Source organism: Dendrobates tinctorius, unplaced genomic scaffold (assembly GCF_039654945.1).
Source record: "Dendrobates tinctorius isolate UK_male_01 unplaced genomic scaffold, ASM3965494v1 ptg000060l, whole genome shotgun sequence".
NCBI classification, from domain to species: Eukaryota; Metazoa; Chordata; class Amphibia; order Anura; family Dendrobatidae; genus Dendrobates; species Dendrobates tinctorius.
Window position 1 is genome coordinate 6,952,168 of NW_027361728.1, and position 19,736 is coordinate 6,971,903.

The 19,736-nt window shown below is 46.4% G+C and overlaps 1 protein-coding gene across 1 annotated transcript in view; it reads right to left on the minus strand.

Moving 5' to 3' along the window:
- LOC141092481 (probable cation-transporting ATPase 13A4) overlaps nucleotides 1-16,170 on the minus strand; it is a 401,167-nt gene extending 384,997 nt beyond the window's left edge. The window contains exon 1 of the mRNA XM_073578652.1: nucleotides 16,008-16,170. The gene's annotated coding sequence lies outside the window, so the exon portion shown is untranslated. The remainder of the gene's footprint in view (nucleotides 1-16,007) is intronic.
- Nucleotides 16,171-19,736: the final 3,566 nt, after the last annotated feature.

The following is a 19,736-nucleotide window of genomic DNA, read 5'->3' on the forward strand; positions in this document are numbered from 1 at the left end:
TTGCTTCAAGTAGGCTTCGGCCTGCTCCATGATTGATCCTGGGCTTCAACACAGCCAGTTGTTGCTCGGAAGTGCCGTCTGCACAGAGAAAAACACATGCTCCAGTGTTAGTGGGGTTCAATAACGCCAGCTGCTCCCCTTCTGTGTGGACGACAAAGTCTCCTGCTGCCACCAAAATCACACTACATCTTGCTTTCTACTCGCTCCAAGTAGGCCTCAGCCTGCTGCATGATTGACCCTGGGCTGCAACATTGCCAGTTGCTGCTCAGCAGTGTCTTTGGCACTTGTACTCCCTCCTGCCCAGCCTGGTTCCAGCACGCCTGCTGTTTCCGGGTAGTGTCAACGTCACTTTGCCTCCAATACGAGTCCTGTCGTGTTGCGGTCGGGTTAGCCGAGTCTATGGTGCCTTCAGTTTAGGTGCTTCCTATGTGGGCTGCGGGTTCTGGTAATAAAGGCTGCTTCCGTAGTGCCAATAGGACAAGCTCCCCCTGTAGGACTGTGGGTTTTGGTAACTGCGGCCGGCTTGCGGCCTTGCAACGTTGTTTTTCAGGGGTAGCTTCTGCTACCCATCCGGGTTCCAGCACCGTCAGCTGGTTTTCGGCAATGCCTTTGGCCTAGGTGCCTCCTTCTCGGTATCCGAGTTCCAGCAACGTCTGCTGGTCCTTGGTAGTGCTTTGTAGCACAGTTACCTCCTGCTTAGTAATCGTGTTCCAGCACTGTCAGCTGGTCCATGGTTGTGCCATTGGCTCTTGTTCCTTCTGATGCCACTCTGGGTACCAGCACTGTCAGCTGGTTCTCGGTAGTTCCATTGACTCTTGTAGCTTCTGCTACCCATCCGGGTTCCAGCACCGTCAGCTGGTTCTCGGCAGTGCCTTTGGCTTAGGTGCCTCCTTCTCGGTATCCGAGTTCCAGCAACGTCTGCTGGTCCATGGTAGTGCTTTGTAGCACAGGTACCTCCTGCTTAGTAACCGTGTTCCAGCGCCGTCAGCTGGTCCACGGTTGTGCCATTGGCTCTTGTTCCTTCTGCTGCCCTTCCGGGTTCCAGTACCATCAGCTGGTTCTCGGCAGTTCCTCAGCCTTCTTGTACCTTCTGCTACTTTTCAAAGTTCACGCTTGTGGAAATGGTTTTTGGTTATCACTCTGGATCTCCCTGACGACGACCCTGAAGACGACGACGCTGAAGACCACACCAAAGAAGACCAAAAAGATGACCCTGAAGAAGATGACCAAGATGACAAAGAACATGAAGACAACCACCAAGATGCAGAACAACAAGAGACACAAGACCAAGAAGCAGAAGAATAAAAAGCAGAAGGACCAAAAGCAGAACATTAAGCATAAGACTAAAAATCAGAGCAAAAGATATCTAAATTCTAAGCAGAAGAAGACTAAGCAGTGTATGGGGGTGAGTCCACTCCTCCTCATGGTGCCCCTGGAAAATGCCTGCTGCTGCAGGCCAAACTGAACGTGGACAAATCCTGTTGTAAATCTTTTGTGACAGGCAGAACGGACGGTATAATCTTCAAACTTTTATAGATAACAACTACAGGAATGCCTGTCACAAATAAGAATATGATGATGAAGAAGAAGAATAGGAAGAAGATGAAGAAGTAGAATATGAAGAAGAATAATAGTTGAATAAGAAGAATAAGAAGAATGTAAAAGAAAAGAATAATAGGAAGAAGGTGAAGAAGAAGAAGAAGATGAATAAGGTGAAGAAGAAGTTGATGAAAAAGATGCTGCTGCTGAGGATGATGAAGGAGAAAGTGTTGGAGAAGTAAAAAAGAAGGTGAAGAGCATGGAAGTAGTGAAACATACATATCTAACAAAATATACAAAAGGTTAACAGTCAATATCTTTGTAACTCCGAATATCTTTAAAAAAAAGTTATTCCTGCTATTCCATTTGATTGGGCTAAACCTCTATGCCTTTAATGTCTCCTCCACCTCCCCCAATACATTCTACATTATTCTTAGTTGCTTTTCTTCATGTAGAATTAAACTACAAGGAAAGAAAGGGTTTTTTTTAATTCCGATATTTCTGTTCCATTGACTTGAATGGGACTTCCGGGATCGGAATCGGCGATACCCGATACTTTTTTCATATCGGCCGATCCAATCCAATCCGATATTTTTCAATATCTGGTGGTATCGCTCAACACTATTACACAGTATTCTAAGTGTGGTCGCACTAGTGACTTATATAGAGGTAAAATTATGTTCTCTTCATGAGCATCTATGCCTCTTTTAATGCATCCCATTATTTTATTTGCCTTTGCAGCAGCTGCCTGACACTGGCCACTAAATGTGAGTTTGTTGTCCACCCATACACCCAGGTCTTTTTCAGTGAGAGTTTTGCCCAGTGTTTTACAATTAAGCACATAATTATACATCTTGTTCGTTCTACCCAAGTGCATGACCTTACATTTATCCCCATTAAAGCTCATTTGCCATTTATCAGCCCAAGCTTCTAGTTTACATAAATCCTCCTGTAATATAAAATTGTCCTCCTCTGTATTGATTACCCTGCAGAGTTTAGTGTCATCTGCAAATATTGAAGTTCTACTCTCTATGCCCCCTACAAGGTCATTAATAAATATGTTAAAAAGAAGCGGGCCCAACACTGACCCCTGTGGTACCACACTAAATAATCTCTAATATTTTTACTCTTCTTATAAGAATATAATGGTGGTATTTCAAATACCTCTATACCTGGGAGACATCTCCCCAACATCCCCCTGTGCTTTTTAATAACATTAGCCCCTTCCTTACTTTCCTCCGTATATGTTGTAACCAAAAGAATCTGACTCAAACGTTTTTTTCTTATTAAAACCTGGTTCTATACTAATAAATCTGCTTCTTTCTTGTCCTAACACCTTATTTTAGTTTCCAACAGGCGTCTGGGATACCCGCTACTTAGAAACTTATCAATTAAAGATTCAATAACTACATTTGTCTCTTCTGTTTCTTTCACTATCCGTCATACTCTAAGAAGTTGGCTCAAGGGTATCAACCTCACCATATTACGCGGATGTTGGCTATCGTATATGAGTAAATTATTCCTGTCAGTCTTTTTTACAAATAATGTTGTAATAAATTCACCATTCTTCTGGTTGATAAGGACATTTAGAAATTGTATGTCTGTCCTAGGCGATACTAGGGTAAATTTGATTGTCTGGTCAATTACATTAAGGAATCGATGAAACGCTTCCAATTCACTCTGAGATCCTGTCCAAAGGATGAAAACATCATCTATGTATCTCCACCACACCAGTACGTGTTGGAAGTGGTGGGATACATAGATAAGGTCCTCCTCCAGGACCTCCATCACTAAATTTGCATATGAAGGGGCCATATTGACCCTTATTGCTGTACCTTGTTTGTGTATAAAACATTTCACCAAATAAAAAAATAGTTCCACTTTAAGATTATCTCCAACAATTTTAGCAAAAATACTTTTCCTTCCATTGTATGTTTTACTGAATCCAGCATTTTTCCCACTGCACAAAGACCATGCTCATGATCAATAGAGGTGTAGAGGGAAACTCTGTCAAAAGACGCAAGTATAATATCCCCTCCCAAATGTACTGCCTCTAATTTATTAAAAAAATCTGTTGTATCTCGTACATAGGACTTACTATTTTTTTACAATAGGATTGAAAATTTTATCCAAAAAGATGCCTATTCTGTTAAACACAGAGTCCACCCCTGAAATTATTGGATGTCCTGGGGGATTATTGAGGGACTTATAGATTTTGGGGATGGTATATAATACTGGGGTTCGACGGGTCTCTACTAGCAAGTAATCATACAGGTCCTGATCTATGATAAATGACTCCAATGCTTCTTCTTAACATACTTTGATCTCTTTAATTATGCTACATTTTGGATCCCCATCCATTTTGCAGTATACATTGCCATCTTTTAATTGTCTCATAATTTCAGCAGCACATGCTGACTTGTCCATGACGACGACAGCGCCCCCTTTGTCAGCAGTTTTAATGGCGATGTCCTCGTCATGGACAAGTTCTTGTAACGCCAAAAATTCCTCCTTCAAAATATTAGGATGCTTGTATCCCTTCACATTGTTACACCTCAACTTTTCCACATCAGTTTTCACCGCTTTTTCAAAAGCATCAATTACAGCTGAATTTACAGTTGGAACAAAGTTACTGTTTTTTTCAACTCAATCATGTTAAGTTCAAATTCACTTGTTCTATTCTTTCTTATAACATCCTTATCATGAAATCATTTTTTTAATCGAACCATTCTAAAAAAAGTTCAAGATCCAACTGTAACTCAAACCAGTCCGTGTATGAACATGGACTGAACAATAGGCCTTTACTTACAACAGCTATTTGTGTATTGGTCAATACCTTTTTAGAGATATTAACTACAAGTTCTGTTTCCGCTTCCTGAAATTCGCCTGTCTTTTTGGTTGAGACTTCTTTTTGTTTCCTGTGATGCAGAGGCATAGCTAGGGTTTTGGCTCAGGGGGGGCAAAACTTCTGAGTGGGCCCCTAACCAAGTAACCTTGATTATAACTGGGTGACGCACCTTAATAGTGGAGGAGAACCTCAGCAGATGACCGCGCTGTTACAGAAAATAATTGCTATATAAAGACCAACATTGATATTACCGCCATATGGTCAGTGGTAGATACCCATCCTACAGAACATACTGTATAAGAGATCACAGCACAGCTACAGATAATGACCTACCGCTGACGTTCTTTCTGAAGGAACCGTTCACTTTTCACGTCTTTTCCATCTGGCCAAGACCGACATGACAACTTCTCCAGCCAGGACTCGGCTACAGAGAATGCAACAACGACACGTTTCACTTCTCACATTTTCAGCACTGTCCAAAACGGGGCTATCCTCAACCTGCACAAACTCCTCATCCTGCTGATGCCCCAATGCTGATCCGCTGCTGTCGTATGTGACCCTATAAATGCACCTGCTGTGTGGCCCTGTGTGACCTCTAAATTTTAACGCAACCCTCTAGGAAATGCTAAGGCCGGGTGCAAGTGCCCTAGAAAACAGTGCCCACATTTTGTCCCCTAGAACGTAGTAATGCTTTTTTTTTTTAACTCTATATTGTATAATGCACTCCCCATAGGCAGACTCTATAGTATAATGAATTCCACATAGGCAGCCTCTGTAGTGTAATGCATCCCTATAGGCAGCCTCTATAATGTAATGCACCTCCATAGCCACCCTCTGTAGTATAATGCACCCCCATAGCCACCCTCTGTAGTATAATGCACCCCCATAGCCAACCTCTGTAGTATAATGTACCCCCATAGCCACCCTCTGTAGTATAATGTACCCCCATAGCCACCCTCTGTATATGCATATGCACCCCCATAGCCATCCTCTGTAGTATATGCAACCCCATAGCCACCCTCTGCATATGCACCCCCATAGCCACCCTCTGCATATGCACCCCCATAGCCACCCTCTGCATATGCACCCCCATAGCCACCCTCTGCATATGCACCCCCATAGCCACCATCTGTATATACACCCCCATAGCCACCCTCTGTATATGCACCCCCATAGCCACCCTCTGTATACACACCCCTAAAGTCACCCTCTGCATATGCAACCCCATAGCCACCCTCTGCATATGCACCCCCATAGCCACCATCTGTATATACACCCCCATAGCCACCCTCTGTATATGCACCCCCATAGCCACCCTCTGCATATGCACCCCCATAGCCATCCTCTGTAGTATATGTAACCCCATAGCCACCCTCTGTATATGCACCCCCATAGCCACCCTCTGTATATGCACCCCCATAGCCACCCTCTGTATATGCACCCCCATAGCCACCCTCTGTATACACACCCCTAAAGTCACCCTCTGTATATACACCCCCATAGCCACCTTCTTAATATGCACCCCCATAGCCACCCTCTGTATATGCACCCCCATAGCCATCCTCTGTATATGCACCCCCATAGCCATCCTCTGTATATGCACCCCCATAACCACCCTCTGTATTGCACCCCCATAACCACCCTCTGTATATGCACCCCCATAACTACCCTTTGTAGGATAATGCACCACTCCCCCATAAAATAAATACTCACCTCTCTTCCGCCTGGTTCCTGTGCTGATCCCGCTCATCTCCGACTGCAGGCGCCGGGTGCTGAAGTCATCGCGCCCCCTGTCAGTGTCGGCGTCGGTGACGTCAGACACTGACAGGGGGATGATGAGAGAAGGAGCGCTCGCTCCTTCTGTCATCAATGCGGTCAGCTGTGTCGGCATGTAGCCGACACCGCTGACCCTGCGATGATGGGCGGGGGGCCCACTGCTGGCACTGCTGGCACTGCTGGCTCAGGGGCCCATAGCAGACGGACGGCAGAGGAGGGAGATTGATTATCCCTGCTCTGCCGCAAAATGCATCTGTAGGGTAGAGCCGGGTGGGCCCCCTGAGAGCGCGGGGCCCGGGGCCACCGCCCCCTCTGCCCCCCCGGTAGCTACGCTACTGCTGTGATGGCACTTGCCTCCTCGCCTTTTACGTCTTCCAATCCATTGGTTTGATCTATAACCGGGCATAATGTCACCTTACAATACAAAGGTGACATTAACTCCTTATTACCCCATATGCCACAGCTACAGGGCAGTGGGAAAAGAGAGGCTAACTGTTGGAATTAGCGCATCTTACAGATGGGTAATTTCTGGGAAGGCTGGGAGCTGGTGTTTGTAGCCAGGTGGGGGGCAATATCCATGGCCCCTTCCTAGGCTATGAATATCAGCCCGCAGCGGTCTGCATACCCATTCTGACTATTAATTATAGGGGGACCCCCATGTCATTTTTTTGGGGGGGGTCCCCCTATTTTAATAGCCAGTAAAGGCTATGCAGAAAGCTACAGGCTGAAATTCATAATTAAAAAGATATTGCGTTAGGCCGGGGTCACACTTGCGAGAAACTCGCCCGAGTCTTGCACCTCAATACCTGGCACTGCTGTCGGCACTCGGGACAGTAGTGTATGGCTGCATGAATTTCTATGCAGCTGAACGCTCCGGTCCGAGTGCCAGCGCCAGTGCCCAGTAATGAAGTACGGGACTCGTGCGAGTTTCTCGCAAGTGTGACCTCGACCTAACGCAGATTTTTTCTATCTATAGGTATATCTCTTTATAGATATATGTATACATAGATATATCTATCTATCTTATATATATATATATATATATATAGATCTACTGTATCTATAGATATATGGGTAGAAAGATATATATCGATAGATAGATAGATACTATCTATCTACCGATCTATCTATAGACTATAGATACATCTACAGTATCTATCTATCTCTTTGTGTGTAAACATTATTCTTCAATAGAGTATGTAAAATAAGAGGATGGACAAAGAAATGACATCACAACTCTTTTCTTTTGTTAAATAACATATCTTTATTTAGCTTTCAAAAACACATACAAATCCGCATGAAAAAAATCAGTTGACTGAAGGAGTTGTAGCGCTTCATGGAATAATGACTGCTATTTTACCATACTTATACACCATGTTCCAATGGTCATTTGTTGATTTTGCAGCATTAAAGCTGGAAAGAGGGATCGCACGAGTCTCACATGACTCACCCGGGACAGAGGCAGACTCTCTGGACGTGAGTGCGTCAGCTGCATAGAAACTCATACAGCTGACATGCTCCCTCCTGCAACCGTCCCAGGTGAGTCATGTAAGACTTGTACAACAAAGCTGTTGACAGTGGAAATACATCCTGCAAATAACTTGTATCTTCAAATAGAGTTTTATGAATTTCACCTAAATTTTTTTTCAATCTTACACTGACAGAAGAAAACACAGTTGCTTAATTTTCAAGTGCAAAGTCTGTCTTCAGCAGAAAGGCTCTTGTAAAAATGCAACTCCTCAAAGATGTTGTGGGAGACAACAAGTACAAAGTGAACAATGATGACAAGTACACTCCACTGCCAGCAGAAGAAATCCTGCAGCGGGCAGTGATTCTTAGGCTACTTTCACACATCAGGTTTTCGGCGTCAGGCGCGATCCGGCGTCGTGCCGGAATGCCGGATCCGGCAAATGTTTTGTAAAACCTGATGTGCCGGATCCGGTTTTCTGCCGGATCCGTCTTGTTCTTGACAGACAAAACCGGATCCGTCTCATCCGGTTCATCCGTTTTTCTATCCGTTTTTCGACGGATTACGCCGGATCTGGTTTTTAAAATTGACCCTTGTGGCCTTCCGAACGGGATTGGCTACTGGAAAACTATATATAGCATGTTCCTACAGCCCTTCTTTGACAGGTTGTAGAGGAGAAAGTGCAGGTTGGAGAGAAGAGCAAGTTACTGGCGAAGATGGATGTTGTCATTGGAAATATTACCACTACAAGTTCTGTGACGGTTTCAGTAATGAGGGACAATTTTGCACTATACTTTATGTCACCTCAAGGCAGAGTACACTGGCAGGATGACAGAGTGTGAAAGATTTGTGCCCTAACCAAACTTGTGTACCTTCTGGACCAACAGTATATACATTTGCCAACCAAAGTTGGCTATCTTGTCATGGTCTTACTATTTTTAGCTTTAGGCCACAGGTGTGTACCTGGTTGTGTTTTATGCAAAGTATTTCACCTTTTAACAAAAGTTGTGTACATTGTTAGGAAATCACCAACAATAAACACAACTTTTCAGGTGAAATACTTTGCTTCAAACACAACCAGGAACACAACTGTGGCAAAAAGCTAAAATTTACCCACAGTTATATACCTGGTTTTGAATACCTTTTTACCTTTTAAATACCCTGTATTTAACATTTTTTTTAAACATATTTCGCCGCAGAAAGAAATGACAGACAACCAGTGTAAACAATAATTTAACTTTTATTTAAAATATTTTTTTTTGTGTAAACTGTTTTTAAAGTTAAAAAAACTTTTTTAATAAAGGTTTGAAACCAACCAAATGGGCATTTTTATTACAAAAAAAACATTATAACTCGGTGTAGTGTGGGGTGGAAATACTGCTGGAGGGGCTGCGGGACACTTCGACAATGGGAGTGTGGAGAGAGGACTGGGATCGTGGTGGGGAAGGAACAGTTAGAGGTGATGGTGTGGAAAAAGCTACAGAATGGGTGGACATGTGGGAGGCAGAAGAGGTGGTGGGCGGTGGAGTGGAAGGTTGGGCAGGGACTGTAGGAGCAGATGATGTTGATGGAAAGTTGTATGGGGAAGGAGTTTGGTACGGGGAAGGAGTTTGGTACGGGGAAGGAGTTTGGTACGGGGAAGGAGTTTGGTACGGGGAAGGAGTTTGGTACGGGGAAGGAGTTTGGTACGGGGAAGGAGTTTGGTACGGGGCAGGTTGCTGGAAGTGGGGAGATTGCTGGTACTGGGAAGGTTGCTGGTACTGGTGAGGTTGCTGGTATGTAATAGGAGGGGGAGGATGGAAAGTGGCTGGAGGGGGTGCAGATGTAATAGGAGGGGGAGGATGGAAAGTGGCTGGAGGGGGTGCAGATGTAATAGGAGGGGGAGGATGGAAAGTGGCTGGAGGGGGTGCAGGTGGAGGAACTACAGTGGTGGGAGGTGGAGGTTGGGAGGTAACCTGCTGTAGAGCACCGTGGCACGAATGCATTACATGCATCTGCTGGGTAGGAGATAGTGTTGCCATGCGCTCCACAACAGACCTGAAAAAGGTGTGGTTTGGCGAAGATCTTGCTTCTGAATGCATGGTTTGCAGAAGTGTCTTCACCTCCAGAATGCTGGAGTTGATCTGCTGAAAGCCTGCTGAGATTTGCTCTGACAAGACTTTTAGACAGTTCTGGAAAGATGCATTCAGATGCAAGAACTGTGGCGCATAACTCTTTTCCTGACCCCTCTGCCGCTGCCGCCCAGTACCCGCAGGTGTACTAGAGGTGGCAGGGGCAGAAGGGTGGGGTAAAGGGAAAGCGATCTCCTCACCAGCAGCTTCATGTAATGTAGGCGGCCACGATGCTCCTGTGCTGGTGGATGGGACAGATGGGTCGAATGTGTGGGAAGGCTGGGAAGGTGCAGATGTACCGGGGCGGTCGAAGTGTCCCTCGGTGCCGGTCTCCTCAGGGATCGCCTCAGAAGGGTCCAATCGTGCAGGCTCCCGAGTGCTGCTCACCGTGCTGTGGAATAAAGAGAAAAAAAAACAATTAAAATACTGACATGGTATGGCCCTGGCTGAAAAAAAAAAGTTACATCTAACATTTTTTTTCACATGTGGTGTGTAATATTTACCTTCTAGTGACCATTGTTTCCCGGAGGAACGACAGGGCTTCTGCGTACTTGTACTTGCTCCTGCGTCCTCCAGATCCACTCGGGGCCCGCATCTCTTTATTGAACTCCTTCTTGAAACGATCCCTCACAGACCGCCACCGATTCATAATTCTGTTCCCTGAAACGAGAAAGGACAAAGTGGTTAGTATAAAACATCAGTGTTTCCCAAACTCCAGTCCTCATGGTCCCCAGGGGTCATGTTTTCAGGATTTCCATAGTAAATAGAAATCCTGAACACATGATCCGTGGGGACCACGAGGACTGGAGTTCGGGAAACACTGGTTTACATCAAGCAACCGGTACTGTATATACTTACGCTCTTTAATCTGGGCCCGAACATCGAGGTCCTCCCAGCGGCCCACAAGGAGCGAACAGATTTCCTCCCAGAGTCGTCGGGTAACGATAAGGTCAGCGTGGCGGCGGTCAGCCATATTCCAGAGCGGCTCCCTTTCTCTGACGAGATCGATGAGGTGGTCCACATCGAGTCCTCCATCCTCACCGTCAGAGTCGGGAGCACGCTGTGAAGGCTGTTAAAGAAAAAGACAAAAATAACATAATTAGCCTCCACAAAAGAAATGAAATAAAAAGTGCAAAAAAACAAAGCAAAAATATTTATACTTACACGCTGGTGACCGCCGCGTTGCTGTCGCCGACGACCCTGGGAGGCACTGCGAGGACCTCTTGGCCGAGCACCAGATTGGGAAGACTAGAGAAGAAAACAAAAAATGTTATGTCTTTGGATGTAGGCATTTGTTTGCTGTGTGTGGTCTGCAGAACATTGTTTTCTATGTGTTGTGTGTAGTGTGATGTTGTGTTTCTGCGTTTGATGCAAAAAACTTACCAATTGTGAGCCCACTCGAAGTGTCTGTCCACCCCTTCCTTCTTCTTCTGGGAGCTCCTCTTCATCTTGTGAATCCTGTTTTGAAATAAAAGGCAATGAATAGACATATATTACAGAGATGATGGATTTTGGAAATAAAAACTTACCGTCAAACGCTGACGATGCGAGGGAGGGCTCCCAGAAGATGATGTGCTGTGTTCCTGGTGGCCACACTCCATGCCTGTGGGTGGTGTTCCACCTGCTGCCATTGCTGCTGCTGCTGCTGCATCTATTGGGCGGCTGTTGAATAAAGAGAAACAAAGGGCCAATGAATATCTTGATATTCAATAGCCCTAGTTTGGAGGAATGGGGGATTTGATAATTACCGTCTCTCATCTGCTGCTGGCCTCCCCTCCTCAGCATGTTCCATTTGCTGCTCCATTTGGGGTGGTGGTGGTGCTGATGGTGCTGCAGTGGTCTCCTGCCTTCTCCTGCTGCGCTTGGTTGCTTTCTTGGGTGGCATGTTGGGTGTGGCTGTGGGTCCCACTGTCTTGCTTTTATATATGTCTTGTGGGCAGAGCTACTGAGCATGCTCAGACCCAAAAAAACGGATCCGGCCACCGGATCCGGCTTTCGCCGGATCCGGCGCATTGCGGCGCTCGTAGGCTTTCATTGTGTGAAAAAGCCGGACGCGCCGGATCCGGCGTGTCCGGCTTTTTCGCCGGAGACAAAAAACGTTACAGTCTCCGTTTTTTCCAGACGCCGGATCGCGACACATTGCCGGATCCGGCGAAAACCGGATGAAACGCATGGCCATCCGGCGCGATCCGGCGCAAATGCAAGTCAATGGGGGGGAAACCGGATCCGGCATTGCATTTCGCCGGATCCGGTTTCTGTCAAAAGCGCCGGATCGCGCCTGACGGCGAAAACCTGATGTGTTAAAGAGGCCTTTCTGGACAAGAAATAGGTTACGACCTTCTGGGAAATAACTGTAAATGTGGCGCCCCTGAAGCTTCAGTCGCCACAGAGGTACTGCACCTTCTCCTAAGGTGTAGTGCCCCACCATCCAGGTAGGTTGGGAACTCCTTTCCGCATTCCAACACCTGCACCCCACACACAGGATAGTTCAGCAGGGACCCATCCATGCTTTATGCTGGAAAGGTCATAGGGTGCATTTTGTGGTCCCTGGCTTCGTAACACGAGAGGTGTTGGGGAGGCAGGTGGAGTTAGATATAAAAGAGAGGGAAGGTGTAGGATTTCAGGTCAGTCTGGGGTGAGTCCCAGAAAAGGAGGTCAGTCAGACGAGGGTCTGAGAGAGAGAGAGCAGGCTGACAGCAGGTCAGCCAGAGAGGAGCTCAAGGCGGAGGAAGGCAGTCAGGAGAGGCTGAGGACTGGTCTTAGTGGAACGAGCTCCCTAGGGAAGGAAGAGAAGGAGAAAGAGACGTAGACTGGAGACTAGAGATTCCATAAGAGAGATAGAACAGATCGGAACGAAGGAGAATAGAAGGACGGTGGGAAGCTGGTTGAAGAAAGATAGAGAACCCTTCCAGTCCAGAGAGCGCAAAGGCCGGGGCCCGGTCCCCGAGGTTGATTGGATCTTTATGTCCGGCAACAGACACCGGAGGAGTAGTGAGCCACTAACGCCTTGCTCCCATCATAGACTTGGGACACAACAGCAACTGAATAGAGAGCCGGGACGCAGTGAGGAGTCCCCGAAGCAGGCTACAGCTGTCTGTCATACAAGTAAAGACTAGGAACACCTAGAGAGAGGCATTCCAGGGTAACTAAGTACTGGAGTGCTTCGCACCTAAAGGCGCATTGGAGGATTCGTTCAGTAAGGTACATGTTGGCGGAGTGTGGAAGGGAGAATCCTATCCTGCCTGGAGGTTAGCTGGAGCCCTGACCTGGAGAACATGGTACGGAGGCAGGCAGTTGAGTGAACTGCAAACAGTGAGTAAAGCTGTGGAACCGCATGCTCTGGTGTCCTCCAGTTATTCCCGCACCACTACACCTGGGTACCAGCCTCCATACATTCTGCGCCTCTCCTCATCCATTGCACCTACACTGCCCTGGGACTACAGCTCCACCTGTGGGGAGCTACACCATCTTTGCTGCACCACACCATCAGTCCCAGCGGATCTGCATGCAGTGTTGGCTCAACATCTTACTTGCCAAACACCACGGGTGGCGTCACAAACTATTCTAATAAACTTTAACACCATTAACATCACCGCCATTGATATTGGGCGCTCAGGGCCACGGACCGGGTCACCGCTGCTGTGACACATTCCCACCTTGACACCGGCCCGGTACCGAGTACCCCGCTGCCCTGGGCGAGCGAGGGTGACCCATAAACATTTTGTCACACTGCTTCGTTATGGAGAATGTGTATCTGACAAGGTAATATGTTGTCATCCTGCTATAACATTATGCCTTCATGTGTAAAATATGTCTTAATGGATTATGTAAGAATCAATTAAATGTTATTTGCATGTATGAGTTAGTCCATATAAAATATTATGGGTAAAATACTGATCAGAGCCTCAAGTGTGCATGAGGTCTTAATAGGCTCAAACACACAGATGAATAAAAAATATTATACTATTCTAAGAACCCTTATTTTATAGTTTTGCATCGTGATCCAGTAGTTATTTTAGTGATTGTTATATCTCATTACTCAAAGCATGGACTCCACAAGACCACAATTCTAAAAGGTGTCCATTAAAGAATAACTAATCTTTCATTATGTTTTAATTATGAAACTTTGCAAATCACTTTACTAGTGTATTTTGTGTTCAATTATGTAAAACACTGCATGCAATTGTTTTCCAAATCGCAACTTTTTCCCAGTCTATTTGCCTGCTTTGGGGGTACAGGAGAATGATGCTGGCAGTGAAAGGGTCTGTATATTGTTCTGAGTGTTCTGCTGCTCCTCTGATAAGCTCTCCGAAGAAGACACAGGAGCCAAAACTATCACTGCCAGCATCACTACTCAGTACTTCCAACAGGGCCATATTTAGAGTTTATGCTGCCTCCACCTATTGGCAAGTATGACTAATGCAGACAATGTCGGCAGTGACTTAGGATACCGTCACACTTGGCGACGCACCAGCGATCCCGGCAATGATGCGACCTGGTAGGGATCGCTTGTGTGTCGCGACGAGGTCGCTGGTGAGATGTCAAACAGTCAGATCTCAACAACAGCGCAGCAACGATACGGAACGATACGAAGGTCGTTGGGACCCTGTCTCTCAGACCTGTAGCATTGAGGTCGTTCATCATTGTCCCTGTCAAACACAAAGATATATGCTGGCCAGCAGGACAGCAGCGATCGAAAAATGGCTCAGGACATTCAAGCACGATCAGCGACAACGCAGCAGGCGCCCAATCGCTGCTATGTGTCACACGCTACTTTCACATCAGCGATTTTCGCCATACGCGGCAGATCCAGCAGTTTTTTCGAATCTGTCACATAACGGATCACTTATGGTAACACTGCATTCGGCCTCTTTCATTCCCTATGGGACTTGCGGACATGTGCGGCACTTGCGGTTTTGCCGCGATCCCGAAAATGCGGTACTTGCAGCAACGGAAAAAAAATGCTGCTAGCTGTGTTTTTTTTTTTATCTCACCGCAAGTGCAAAACTGCAAGTGCCGAATATGTTTGCAAGTCCCATAGGGAATGAATGAGGCCGAATCTATGTATATGCCCATGTAGCTCTTTCAAAGACAATTCCAGCAATATTTTTACATGTTCAGTTTATTCATCTGAAATCAGTTTGCATACATATGCAAATGAGGGAGCAGATCTGTTACTCTAGCTCTATACCCACTTAGTGCCACCTCTTCCTGATCCACTTACAGCTCTTTTTTCCAGAAGGAAACACATCATAGAGGCTGTCGGTGAAGGAGGTGGCACTGTGTGGGAAATAGAGCTGGAGTGATAGAGGGATAAGATCCACCATAGTCATTAGGCATTATTTATATATCAATTGAAATACTGATTTCTTAGTACAACAGAACAGATCTGGTTCACAGATCTGTTTTTTTCACGGATCTGTACAGATCCGTCTCCATAGACATCCATGTTATTTGACTCAGAAAGCTACGGATCCACGTCTATCCATTTGTGTCGGCGTTTTTCAAGGCAGCCTAAAACCAGAGCAGTCTCCGATTCTGGGTGCATGAAAAAAACTGACACAAATGGATCAGTGACAAAACGAATACCGTATATACTCGAGTATAAGCCGACCCGAGTATAAGCCGAGGTACCTAATTTTACCTAAAAAAACTGGGAAAACTTATTGACTCGAGTATAAGCCGAGGGGGAATTGCAGCAGCTACTGGGTCCGTGAGTCTCCCCTCTCCTCGCTGGTCCAAGAGTCTCCAACGGGAATGATTCTTACCCCCTCCTTCATAGCAACAGCGGCGGCTGAGCAGCGCAATCCTGGCATGTACGTATTGAGTCCCTGAGGTAGCGACATGGAGCAAGTGGTAGCCAGAGGATGCTAGAAAGAGGGTAACGGAAAAGGGAAAGTGAATCTAGGCTGTAATAAAATTAAATGCCGGTAATCTCCTCATCATTGAATATTACATATAGGAAGCACATTGGCAATGCAGCCATATTATTGTAGCATAGCTACTATTTGCAGTGCAAACTGCCCTAACTAAGAACACTGTAAATATAAATCACTGCCAGAGGTCTCCGATCAGCTTAGATGAAGATCAGGGAGACCATCAGGTAATGTGTCTGGGGGAGCTATGTCAGTAGTGCTAACACACAATGAAGCGGTCTCAGTATTAGTATGTTTAATTAGAAGCAGGGTGTGCTGGCATTCCACACTGAAGTCTGCTCCTTACAGGTCTCACATTACAGAGACCATGCTGCAGTGAAAGTACTCACGTGATCCCTGTTGCTCTGACCCTGCGTCTCAAGCAGAGAGCTAGCAGGGAGGGTGAGGACAGCGTGCAGTAGCTAATAGTTAAGATAAGTCCCTGACACTCCGGGGAATCAGCTTTCTATAAGACAGATGGAGGAGGCGACCTGTGTTTTCAGTGCTGCAGCCGCACGCTTCACTTCCAGCGACGTCATGAATATAAGCCATAATGAGCGGGAGCGGAAGTGAAGTGTGCGTAGCTGCTGCTGTGAAGGAAGGGGGTAAGAAACACTCCAGAGAAGAGATATATACCAGGGGAGACAGACCAGTGGGCGTGACTCGAGTATAAGCCAAGAGGGGCACTTTCAGCACAAAAAGTTGGGCTGAAAATCTCGGCTTATACTCGAGTATACACGGTAGAATAAAACGAATAAAAAAAAGAATAGACACGGATCAGAAATTTAGCAGTGTGAAAGCACCTAAGATGTTTTTGTTGAAAAAGCATTTGAATTCAGTAAATGTGGCCTCTTAGACTGGAAACACAAGGTGTGAGATACTTGTACAAGTCTTACATGACTCACCTGGGACGGTTGCAGGAGGGAGCATGTCAGCTGTGTGAGTTTCTATGCAGCTGACACACTCACATCCAGAGAGCCTGCCGCTGTCCCGGGTGAGTCATGCGAGTATCTCGCATGCCTCTCGATCTGTGTTTCCAGCCTTAATGCTGCAAAATCAACAAATGACCATTGGAACCTAGTGTATAAGTAGGGTAAAAAAGCAGTCATTATTCCATGAAGCGCTACAACTCCTTCAGGCAACTGATCAGTGCTGGTGTCAATATTGATGGCCTATTATACGGTAGGATATCAATATTAAATCATCAAATAAATCAATAAAAACAGATGTGTAGTGCATATGATGTACATAGAAAGAGCTAATACACAATGCTGCCAGCAAAAATATTCTTGCATAGCTATTATGGCAGCACGGTGGCTCAGTGGTTAGCATTGTAAATGGTGGCTTAGTGCTTAGCACTGTATGCGGTGACTCAGTAGTCAGCGCAACAGCTTTGTAGCACTGGGGTCTGGGGGTGCAAATCCCAACTAGGATGACATCTGCAAAGAGTTTATATGTTCCCCCCGTGTTTGTGTGGGTTTCCTACCACACTCACAAGACCTACTAATAGGATGTTTAGATTGGGAGCCCCAATGGGGACAGTGTTGATGATGTATGTAAAGCGCTATGGAGTTAATAGCGCAATATCAATGAATAAATATTATTCTTAATATTATGTCGCAATACCAGGATCTGAGGATCTTCTGTTTCGAGGTCACAAGCTCTCTGATGCGATGTTGCTGCCTGTCTCGCTGTCTTCCTCTTTTGACACTGCAGTGTGATGGACAAGAGAGCTTTAACTGGTTAACAACGAGAAGTCTGGTGTGTGTACTAACTGAACTATAGACTCTCCCCATACCATGTCCAGTAGACATTGGAGGATTACTAGATGGATTTTATTCTTCTATTACTTCCCAGTCTCTGACTAAGGCCTTATTCATATGTCCAATACGTCCAGATGTTACAGCATAGTGGAGGGGATGCTATGAAATCCTGTCTCCACTATGTGTTCAAACACGCAGGTGGCAGACCCGTGTATACGCACATGTGGCGCATCTTTCTAGACCGCAGCGTGTCTATTTATCTCGCAGAGACGCTCAGTCTCCGCAAGATAAATAACACCGTTCTATGACTAGGATGTGGTGATTCCACACGGTTCAGTGAACACATGCAGAGTCACTGCGCGTACAAAAGCCGGCAAAGCTTTGGACGGAGCTGTGTCCTCTCTGCAGTGCTTCCTGAACGTGGAAACACAGCCTTAGGCTATGTGCACATGGTGCAGATTTGTCTGCAGAATTTTATGCACAGAATCTGCATCTCTTAGGCCTCTTTCACACTTCCGTTTTTGACTTCTCTCTCTCTCTCTCTCTCTCTCTCTTTTCCCGGCCAGCGTTTCCTTTAAATTTCCTCATTTTCAGGATCCGTCTAAAAACGGATCCTGTGGCATCCGTTCACATCAGTTGACAACGGATCCGCTTGTCTGCCTTTTTGGCGGATTGCAACTGATGCAAATAACTGAAGTGTGAAAGAGGCCTTAGCAGAAAATGCAGGTAAAAATCCGTGCATTTTTTATGCAGATTTTCAAGCGTTTTTTCATGCAGATTTGTATGCATTTTTGTAGGCTAAATAAAGATCTGTTATTTACCAAATAAAAAAATGAATTGTGATGTCATTTCTTGTTCAACCTCTTCATTTACATGCTCCATTAAAGAATAGATAGATATATCATCTATCTATACTGTAGATATCTAATACCAAGATACTACCAAGCCCAATGTTTAGTAATATTTATAATAAAATGGTACATAGAGAGTTAAATAAAGAAACACACATAAAATCTGCGTTAGGCCGGGGTCACACTTGGGACAAGCTCACACGAGTCTTGCATCTCAATACACAGCACTGCCACCAGCACTTAGGACCGGAGCGATCAGCTACGTAGAAATTCAAGAAGCCGCACACTTTGGTCCCCCTTGTATGCATGGCTGGGCTCATCCTCCCCCCCTGTATGCACGGCTGGGCTCCTCCCCCTTGTAAGCACGGCTGGGCTCATTCTCATCCTCCCCCCCCCTGTGTGCATGGCTGGGCTCATTCTCATCCCCCCATAAGCATGGCTGGGCTCCTCCCCCTTGTATGCACGGCTGGGCTCATTCTCATCCTCCATCCTCCCTGTATGCATGGCTGGGCTCATTCTCATCCTCCCCCCGTATGCATGGCTGGGCTCATTCTCATCCTTCCCCCCTGTAGGCATGGCTGGGCTCATTCTCATCCCCCTCATATGCATGGCTGGGCTCATCCTCATCCCCCCCCCGTATGCATGGCTGGGCTCATTCTCATCCTTCCCCCCTGTAGGCATGGCTGGGCTCATTCTCATCCTCCATCCTCCCTGTATGCACGGCTGGGCTCATTCTCATCCTCCCCCCTGTATGCATGGATGGGTTCATTCTCATCCCCCCCGTATGCATGGCTGGGCTCATTCTCATCCTCCCCCCCTGTAGGCATAGCTGGGCTCATTCTCATCCTCCATCCTCCCTGTATGTATGGCTGGGCTCATTCTCATCCCCCCCGTATGCATGGCTGGGCTCATTCTCATCCTCCACTCCTGTAGGCATAGCTGGGCTCATTCTCATCCTCCATCCTCCCTGTATGTATGGCTGGGCTCATTCTCATCCTCCCTGTATGCATGGCTGGGCTCATTCTCATCATCCTCCCTGTATGCATGGCTGGGCTCATTCTCATCATCCTCCCTGTATGCATGACTGGGCTCATTCTCATCCTCCCCCCTGTATGCATGGCTGAGCTCATTCTCATCCTCCCCCCTGTATGCACGGCTGGGCTCATTCTCATCCTCCCCCCAGTATGCACTGCTGCTCTTATTCTCATCATCCCCCCCGCTGGACTCATTCTCATCCCCCCTTTTGTATGCATGGCTGGGCTCATTCTCATCCTCCCCCCCTGTATGCATGGCTGGGCTCATTCTCATCCTCCCCCTGTATGCATGGCATCCTCCCCCCTGTATGCATGGCTGGGCTCATTCTCATCCCCCCCGCTGGGCTCATTCTCATCCCTCCTCTTGTATGCATGGCTGGGCTCATTCTCATCCCCCCTCTTGTATGCATGGCTGGGCTCATTCTCATCCC